Genomic DNA, 10,421 nt, shown 5'->3' on the forward strand with positions numbered 1-10,421 from the left:
GAGCGTGTACCTGCGGCTGCAGAAAACGCAAACTGGAAAAATTAATTGTGCCACCATCAGTGTGGGGTGGGAGTTGTCATGATGGAAATTAGCTCTTGTAGGTTCTGTATGAGATCTCCTTTGTTATGGGGCAGCTTCTCCTGCTGTGGAAAACTGGGAGTGGGATAAATCACTGGATGAGGGAATGAGGGCAGCATCAGTGCCAGTCCAGGTTTTTAAGACCAACTGAGCTATAATCCTCATTCCCCCCAATGACTGCTAGTACTAACCTCATTGTAAAAATGCTTGCTTCCCTGCCAGGAGGAAAAGGTGTAAGTGATTCCTCAGACTGCAAAAAGCAGGGCTGAGCGAGCAGGGGGCATCCTCTTCTCTCCTAGAGGCCCACATAATGTGAGAAATGTTCTTTTTCATTGGTTGATAAGGGTGGGATAACCATTTGTTAAAGTATCTTGTTGCGCAGGAGGGTGCAGGCAGGGGGTTACAAAAATCCTGAAAACGGTTAAGGATATGCATGCTTTCCCCTGGCACGCAGAGATTTTACCCTGAGTCCTGGCCACAGTACGTTTAGAGTGGCAGCAGCAGCCCTGGATGCTGAGGCAGCATTTTGTCAGGTATGTAAACCTGCAGCCTTAGATGCACTGGCAGAAATAGATGCTGCTGAACCAGATAAGTTTTGACATCAGAAAGCTGCCCCTGGGTGCTGTTTGCAGATGGAGGATATTGAACTTTTGATGAACAGCTTCAATATTGAGCCTGAGAAAGAACAACATTCCTTCCCCTGCAAAGGAACATCTCTCCCAAGCTTCGTGCTTAGCCTCACTTCTCACTGAACAAAATTGCACCACTACAACTGGCAAAAGGATAAGACCCTCCTACCAAAAGAACCTGGATTTGTGACTTTGTTCACAAATTAAAATTTTGAATGGTTCAAGGTAGGCATGTTGCCTTTTTTTCTGTGAGGACTGCAGTCATCAGAGGTTTGTGAATCCTGAATGTTTCACAGATTTTAGCATGGGTTATTCTTAGTCCAGCACTTTGTATCAGAAAGTATAAATTATAATTAGAGATCGCTGTTCTTTTTTCAGACGGCTCAATTAGCCAGGTGGGACAGAAACACCACATGAGGTCAATGGCTAATCACACCACCACCCGCAAGGCAAGCTAAAGAAGCCTTTAACACCTGAGAACTACTCTGAGCATATTTATGAACAAATACCTGCTATCATGATCAGCTCATTAACGACTCATTCCCAATCTGGATAATTTGTAGATGAAAGGGAAAGAACAGTGGAAGAATTGCAATTGCAACATGATTATCAGCACTTCCTCCCCTCCCCTCCTCTCCCCGGCTACTACGACAGCTCAAACCGGTAATTGGATATTCATATAGGAAGGCTGAGAAGCTGAATCAAGCTACAGGTCAGCCAAATGCTCACTCTCTTCTTCACACCAAACTTTAAATGACTGTTGCTATGGCATCATTTTCAAGAGGGCTTTTTTGAAAAGCCATCGCAGTTGTTCACTGAGACACTTCAGAAGTATTACTCCATAAATGTCAACAGTTCAGAGCCTTTGGAAGAGCAGATTGTCTACCCAGGATGCATTGGTACAAGGAATATTTGCCCCCACCATTAGGAAAGCAAAATTATGTAGCAATTTTTGACAAGCAACATAAGAAAATGCAAACTACCCCCGGGGTAGTTTTGACCATCACTGTCAATATGAACTATGCAACCAGTTAGTTGCCCTAAAGGGTTAATATCATACCTCTTGGCAGCTCCTATCAAATGTACAAGTTACTCAAAACGCTGAGTGATTTCAGCAAAGATTTAGGTGACTTCTTGAGGTTCCTTTCAGTCTTATTCTCCTCGATTTATTTTCAATAAAAATCATCTGTTTTCTCTGAGCAATGTCAAATGTTAAGGCAATTCCCATTGTATGTGGTATATAAGGAGCGCTACAAGTATTTACTTCATTGCTAAAATGTTATTTAATGCTTTGCCATTGTGATTAGCTGAAAATACAGTAGGATTTTACAAATTTGAACTCTTAGTACCTGGCTGTTTTTTTTTGTTGTTGTTTGTTTGTACGTTTCTTGTTTCCTTTTACAAGTTTTGTGTAGCCATTTACAGTATTTCTTAATGATGTTATTTTTCTTTGTGGAAGATCATTTTACTTAAGTGGGTTTAGCTGTGTGACAGTGCTCCTGAATTTGTGAATTGATCAGTAATGGAAACAAGTATTTTCTGTGATCAGTAATAAGTCAAAATCACTGGCTGCATGTAGAGTGCCTTAAAGAAAATTAACTAAAGAAGCACTCGTAGAAAGAAGAAAAGGCATATTGGACAAGTCACTCATCTTGAAATCTCCCTCCTTTCATTTCAATGTTTGAGAACCCTGAAAAATCACCTTTCTCTGTCTAAGCACAAGCCAGGTACAGCATACATAGAAACAGGACAAAGTTCTTTACGTAGCACCTGGCAACATTTCTGAGCCTTGAGCTGAAACAACAACTGTGAAAGGATCAGAAGGGAAGTTCAGTTCCTACAAGGGGATCCCTGTCAAGCCTGCTAATTAATGCCTCTGGCACATGCACCCTTGTTCCTGTCATACTGGGCTGAAGCTGAAGCTGTCAACTCATTTGGGGTAAGTCATCACAAGGGTTATGAGACTGTAATATCCCCTGCAGTTTTGCCATGCTGTCTGCAACCCAGGACAATATAGTCAGTGCCGGGAAAGGTCCAAGGAGGAAGGTCAACCCCCCCCTCCCCCCTCCAAATCGTTGGAAAACAAGAGAACAGAAAAGCAAAATCACATAGCAGTAAGTGGTAACAAGAAACACATGAAAATGAAAACTACCTCCATGTATGTCAATATTTGCCACCGCCAGCAGTATTACCTACAGAACAAAGGCGATGGGTTCCCTGCTGCCTAGTGACAGAAATGAAAACAAACATTTTCTACAGCCCAAGCCTGGCTGCAGAGCTTGCAAGCAATCTCTTATTTATATATTCTGCTCCGAGGATAACCTTAACTCTGGAAACGCCTGGCATTTCAGCAGAACAAGCCCGTCTTTGGAGGCACACAATAGCCGAGCAGCAGGCTCAGGGCTCCCTGCTGCGCCCCGCGAGAACGATCGTAATTTCCCTTGCTGGTTTCTCGCTATTAGCAGGAGTGTTACTCCTTATTCATTAAAACAAAATAGGAATATAGCGCACACGTCCCCAACTTTTCCTCCCCTACTTCAGCATATTTAGCAACTGTCGTGAGATCGCATACGGGAGAGATGACCTCTTGCCTTCATTCTCCTATGGAAAATGCATTCACAGGATCATTCCCAGCAAATTAGTCAAATCAATGACTCAGTTGTCATTAGACCAGAATGTAACACAGCATCTCCTTGCTTGTCACGTGTGCTCCCCAGAAGCCCCCACCGCCAGATGTCAATGCGTTCACTCAAACCAGAGGGTGAGCTCCGGCGGCTCTTCAGACTGGCCCCCTCCCAGCGACCACAGTGCCCCTTCCTCCCCTCCTTCCCCTCCAGGCTCGGCAGCTTCCCACCAGGTTGGCTCTCCTGCCAAGGAGCTTCCAGCTCATTTTGCTGCCACGGGCATGGGTTTCCTCCATGCTTTTACAGTCTGGATATTAGGGTTTGGAGTAAATAGCAATGCCATAGAAAAAGTGGTTGGTGGGGTGAGAAATAAAAGAAGAAAAATTCTTGGTACATTCCCCCTCTGTTTCCCCACAAACTTCTACTTAACCAATATTGACTTTGAGGATTTAAAGCAAAATATGGTTGTAAACTAGTCTGTAAATTCCAGAGTTGCAGAAGAATCCTACAGATTGCAAATGAGTCTTTAGATGGATGAAGACTGCAAGGCATATAGTTCACATCCCACTGAAACAGTGGGAGAGAGCTGCAGGAGCTGCTTATAGGCAAACATGGGCAAATTACCGAAAATTTTCCCTAAGTCACTCGCTGAGGCTGGCAGGGCTGTGCAGAGGGCCGGTGTGCAGGGCCAGCTGGCCGCGCCAGCGCCCCTTCCCCGCAGCCTGCATTCCCGATTTCCTGGCAGCCCTGGCACAGCGCAGCTCTGCAGCACAGCCGCAGCACGATGGCCCGTGAGGACAGGCTGAGAAAGACGCTGGTGGCCGCGCATTTGCCCTCCGGCAGTGTAGCCCCCGACCAGCACCTCTGCTCGCTAGCAGTGGAGCTGTGCTCAGCTGCCGTTTCAGCCGGTCGTCTCCCTCTTCCCTGCCGACCTAGGCAGAAGCAAGAGACGTCTGAAGGAAGCCGGGCTCAGCCCGTGCTGGGCACTCGCCCGGGGCCAGCGAGGGGGTTCGATGACCTTGTCCCTTCGGGAGCAATTCGGTCAGACAGCAGCCCCGTTGGTATTCCCGTCGCTGCGACGCTTACTCCTCCACCTCCCGCGCTGGCTGACGCCTTGGCGGGGAGGCAGGTGCTGCCCTCGCAGGGGAGGGCCGTGCTGTCGGGCTGCGGCGGTGCGACCGCGCCGCGTCTCCCCGGCCCTCTGCGCCTCCCCAGCCCCTCCGAGCACCCACCGGCAGCGGGGGGCGGTGGGTTCATTTGCAAATGTAAATAGCGGCTGTCAGGGAGGGCAAGGGATTAGCTTTACATATGAAGAGCAAGGTGGCCCCGCATGCTGTCAGGCTCATTAGGGAAGGCGGCCCCCGTAGCGGGCCGCTGGGTAACGATACCCCCCTGCATTCGCCCTTTGTTTCTCTAACAGCCTGTGGCTAAGGCCAGAGTCACTGGGATCTGGCATTTTCCACAAAAAAAGCCCGCAGGCCTGATTCATTTTAAGACAGGTCAAGAAATTTGATACACATGCAAAAAGAAGCTGCACAATATGAGATATATTCATTTTTATCTAGGGGTAAGCCTGGATGGCTGTCAAGCCTCTTGAACACAGAAAGAAAAAGGCAACTGTTAACTGTGTTTTCTGGGCGCACGCCAAAGCCGGAGCACAGGCTCCCTTGGTGTGTTGCCCTGACCCCACCAAGCGTCTCTGTGACCAGTTCTTGCCTGGCACAGCCTGCAGCCAGAACTTCACTCCCCTCTCCTTGGCCCAAGCTCTTTGGTTCTCGCGGACTTGTCTCATAGCTGAAACACAACTTTAATTAAAACTTTTCACTCCAGCAGCATAAATGCCTTGACTTTCAGCAGTAAATTTTCTAGGAGATGGAAGGAAAGTCCAGGACTGATCCTGGACTATCAAACATGCAGGTGAAAATTGGCACCAACATACTGTGGATTCCCACACCAGGAGTCGAACCCAGGCCACCTGGGTGAAAACCAGGAATCCTCACCGCTAGACTATATGGGAGCCCTGACAGGGGTTCTCCTCCTCTTCCTTCCTCTCTCACTCACATCCCTTGCTTCTCTGCAGCTGTTTATACTGAAGTAAAACTGAAACTCTTTCAAAGGGGTCTTCTGTCAAAACTATTTGAAAATTGGCCACTGGTTTCAGATGCTCTTGGATGGCACGTTCACACCCACCCACACTGTGCTTGCGTTACCCTCTGTATATCTGGAAGTCATGCTGACCGGAAGCACTGCCTTAGGGTCCACAAGAGCCTGGCACGGAGTGGGCTGGGGGGTGCCCCTAATTTTGACACCCACTATTTCCAGTACAGCCCTGACTACTCCACTGCTCATTCAGATCTCCAGCTCCTCCACCAGCAAGACCAAGCTCATCAAGCTGGGAGAGCTGGTACGGAGACTTTGTGAAAGGCAGAAAATGGGGCGAGGGTTTGAACACTTATTTCCAGAAGTGACTTATTATACTAAAAGTAATATTTATCCCACAACCCCGTCCCTGGCAAACCTTTCTAGAGGAGAGTGGCAACATACATTTCTCGTTAACATAGTCCTTTCTGTCCTTTATTCTCTGCTATGTTTGGTGTTGGCATGTTTCATATTGAGCATGCAGTGGAGATTATAAAAGCATTCACGTTGTCTAAAATGAGAATCCTTAAGTCAAATATTCATTGCCCAAACCGTGGTTACTCATCCAGCCCTAAGAACTTAGGAGAAAACACAGCATTTGTATGCCTGACTCTCATAAAGGTTAGAACAGAAAATATTTTAGGAGATAGCAGTCTCATGAAATAAAACACAATTCTACCCTATTTCCTACAGGCTGCAGACTGTGTTTGTCACTCTGCTTTCCAATTTCAATGTCTCTTTTGAAGTTAATTGACTGCTAGTGACAGCTACTGAGGAACAAACCTCATTTTCCTCAGTATATAGCCTTTCCTCCATTCAGCAGAATTGCCTGTGAAAATATCCTGCAGTCCAGGAATTTCGGTTGTTTGCACTTACTTGTCATGCATTTTATACGCAAAGATTTCCACCCACTGCTTGATGATGACACCTTCACAGAAATTGCTCCAAGTTTTCTGTATTCTTAGTATGACGTCCAACCTTTATGATGCTAAGTCAAACATTAGTTTCTGTTGGCTAATTCAAAGTTTTTCACTCTTTGAAGAGGAGGAACAGGTGTCTTTGTGTTTTGGGACTGTAAGGTTTGTATGCCTTTATTTCTGAGTACTGCAGGGCAGAGGGTGTGCAGGTGCCAAACGCTCAGAGCCCCCTTCAATGCTCCAGCTGCTCAGTCCTTTGAAAGAAGGGGCCAGGAAGCAGTATCCTTCCTAGCACCAGTAAAAATTGCAAACCACTTAAGATAATTTAGGTCTGAGTCAGTCAGGAGGAGGATGGGAGCTCTCTAGGTAGGGAACCAGATGCCAGACAGGTTTTTCTTACTTCCCTTTTTAAAAAGGAAATGCTGCACCCCAGACTTGTTCACAAACCTTCACTTTTAAACGGGGACTAGGCTCTTTACAGTGTAAAGGTGAGAGAGAGAAGTAAAATCTTTTTTCTAGTCCTTTTCTAGTCCTTTGCATACAGAAAGTTCTCTGTTAAAAGTCCTCTTTCACATTCACACAAAGGAATTTGCATTTATATGCTTCCATGGTCACGAAGCCTGTGGTTTCATCACCTTGTCTTTCTGACTGGGAGAGCTGGGATCATGATGCCCAGGTTTAATTAACCATGGTTTCTTATCCCATAAGAAATATTATTTCATTATTTTTGTTAACAGCTGCACATTTGCTTGCAAATTTTACATTCAGGCACAAGCAGTAATACATAGCAGAATATAAATTTTGTATAACAAGTCATGCAAAGAAGACATCATTCACATGTAAGCTCAGACAAGAATACATTAAAATATATGCAAAGCAGTCAAATGAGTTGTAGACCGCCATATTGATGGGTTTATTTTCTTTATTATTCTTTCAGCTCTGGCTTTGAGCTAATGAAGCTTTATTATACACCTCCCTATATTGAGAAAGAAAAGAAGTATTTTTATCAGGAGAAAAAGGATACTGTTTTACATCTCAGGCTACCTAGGACATTTCTCTATTTCTGTGGGTTCTATAAATGGACTTTATATTGCTTTGAATATATTTTAATACATAAATGCTTTAAAACTATTCTCTCGCCTTCAGCAGACAACTTGGCAAAAATAAAAAAGAGTGGAATAGCTGTGTTCTCTGATGACTGCTAGCAATCTGGATAGCACAACTGCTGTCTTGGGAGAGGACAAGGAATACAGAGGTCAGAACCATGTGAAAAGAAGAGTAGAAAATAAATGGAAAGCATAGTATTTCATCTAATCTAATTTTCATTTGGTTTCTCCGAGAGATAGTAACCATTTCAAAATACAATGGAATTTTGCCCAAGACTTGAATTTAGTTAATCTTTTAAAACATATGATTATTTCTTCTTAATTCATTGACTTTTCACTCTCATTCCCTCCTGTACTTCTGGTCCTTGGTATTCAGCATGCTCCATTACCATGAAGAAATGCAGAAGCAGAAAATATTATTAAATTGGAAGTCTTCTTAGAAATCTATGCAATATACTTTTGTAAGCCAAAAGTCTTCCAAGACTGTGCCAATAAGCTTTTGGCTCCATATCTGAAATGGGCACTGTCATTTTCTTCTGTTTTACCATCTGCTAGGGTTTTTTCTTCCCTTTCCAGTCAGAAGTAGTCATTCTTAGAAGAGAAGTTGGACTCTTCTTATAGCTTACAAAGTAAATTATGTGGGATACTATAAATGCAGCTTAGGTTTGGTTTCATTTTTTTTTCCTGAAAAGTGTCTGTTTCACTCAACTGAAGGGAGTCGGAGAACTTTTCCAGCACCCTGCCTCTTAAATTTCAAGGCGGTCTTCTAGAAATTCGAAAGTACAAAACCTCAGCTAAGTGATAAACCACTATGGTAGATTTTATCTCCTGGAAGTAAACCAGCATTTTGGTTTGGTTTGGTTCTGTAAGTGGCATCTTTGTTGTGTTTTGTATTGCTTCAGTAAAAAGCTTCTATTTTGAGAAAGTGCTCTGATCCAGGGGTACTTTGCACCTATGCCAAATTTATGGTTAGCCAATCCTCTGCCAGCACAACCCTGGAAGAAGCAAGCTGTCTCCCATCACTCAGCCTGCCTTCCCCAATCTCCATTTAGTGTTCTTTGGCCAGTCCCTACCAAAAGTTTAATTGAAACCTTCTACTTTTCTCTAGTCACCATAGTGGTAAAAAAGGAGATGATGTTTAAATCATGAAAGCAGGAGAGATGGGACAGGCACTTGGACCTGTGTGCCAGCTGCTGTCATGTTGGTCTCCACTTTCACATCCAGTCCAGCGCTGTCCTATCCCATTAGCACTCTGTTGTCTCTGCCCTTCAGAGATATGTAAAATCAAGGCACATTTTTCAAACTTCTACCTTAAAAAAATAGGTGTGGGCTACTCAACACAAACATTTCCTTTAACCCAAGCTGATGGCTGGAAGGAAGACAAGGTGGTATTCATACACTAGCTACCTGTAGGGGTTTTGCTTTATTGTACTGTTTATCCCATCCACACTCTGTTCAGCTACCCCTAGCACAGTTAAATATAATTCTTCAAGAATGAGGAGAAAGTCATTAGAACTGATGAAGCTGTCAGACTCGATGAAAAACAAACTGATTTGGTGAAACTAGCTTTTGCTAGATTTCCTAGTGGTGTAAAGCTATATAAAATCATGAAGTCTTAATAAAAGCATGGATTATGGTCAAGTATATAAAAATATATAGACACAGTTGGTGCTTAGTAGATCTATTAACTAGCAGCACCTAACGGGTTATCCAGCAATATCTAAATTAAAGCAACTGGAAGAGCTCCCAGGCTTGAGGTCCAAGTGTCAGAAACATCATGATCTCACGTTGGGTGGTTCTGGTCTGTCTCCCTGGAGTCAGGCAAGGAAACAGGGACAAAGAGGCTGGAGGGGAGCTGCAAGGAGTCCCAGCTGCATTCCCCCAGCCATCTGGGTCAGGACCAGGACTTGGAGCCTCGAGCTCAGGAGATGCTGTAAAGTCACCTTCTAGATACAATTAGTCTATCCAGTAATACCAGGACAAATACGTGGGCTCAGCATGTAGCAATAAAGCAGCAATAATGTTTCTGGGGTGTCATCTGAACCAACATGTATTGATAAGCATCCAAGGCCCCAAATTCAGAGGTACCTTCATGTTGCTTTGCTTTCAGGCATGATATGGCTTACCAGACTTACATTTCATTTTTAGTGTGGTGTGAAGATCCTTGAGCTGGCAATGACCTAAATTGATCAAGTGATTGAGTGGACAGTAAAGATGCAGGTAACTGCTTCTGCGGAGCAGGATAAGCCAAGCTTGCACATCATCCAACCATCAACCAAGGATGTACATCATCTCTGTATCTGCATTTACCCTCAGTTTTACCATGGTCAAATCCACATTGCTCATATGAGGCATTTCAGGTCAATCTGAGGCAAACAGACATCTTCACATGAGATTGCCCCCTTCCCAGTACATTTGGGTAAAGCCAGCATGCAGGTCTCTGCATCCTGTTGCAACCAGGCCAAATTCACTCAGAGCCAGATCCCCAAGAAGAATAAAGATTTTAGCAGGAATTAAGTCTTTCAACACCTTTTAAATATGGACTTTGTTACTGTTCTTATACCTACCTGTTCTTACAGGAGAGGGGGATACTTTTCGATACTGAGCAGTAGTGTTATTTCTTGTTTTTTTGTAAGATATGGTAAAGATGTGTATAAAAAAACCAGAACTCATACTGTCTGTATTTGCTTACATATGTTGTTTATCTCATTCTGCATCCAAAAGGCAGGCTGTCTTTATAATCTTCATAATAATGCTTTATGAAATAAACTATAGTCTACCTCACCTTGGCTTTAAAGAAAAATGTTAGATAATATGGCTAAGAATCCAACCCCTTTTAATACAAGCCTTTTTTATGGCAGAGGGAGGATTCAAACAGCATTTGCGAACCTGTCCCTATGTTTCTTTATTCACCAATTTTCAAATAAC

The 10,421-nt window shown here is 44.0% G+C and overlaps 1 non-coding gene across 1 annotated transcript; it reads right to left on the minus strand.

Annotated features, from left to right (window-relative positions):
• Positions 1–5,276: 5,276 nt before the first annotated feature.
• Positions 5,277–5,348, minus strand: TRNAE-UUC (transfer RNA glutamic acid (anticodon UUC)). The gene has a single exon. It is a non-coding gene; the product is annotated as a tRNA-Glu (tRNA).
• Positions 5,349–10,421: the final 5,073 nt, after the last annotated feature.

The sequence above is a fragment of the Apteryx mantelli genome, chromosome 5, assembly GCF_036417845.1.
Source record: "Apteryx mantelli isolate bAptMan1 chromosome 5, bAptMan1.hap1, whole genome shotgun sequence".
NCBI lineage: Eukaryota > Metazoa > Chordata > Aves > Apterygiformes > Apterygidae > Apteryx > Apteryx mantelli.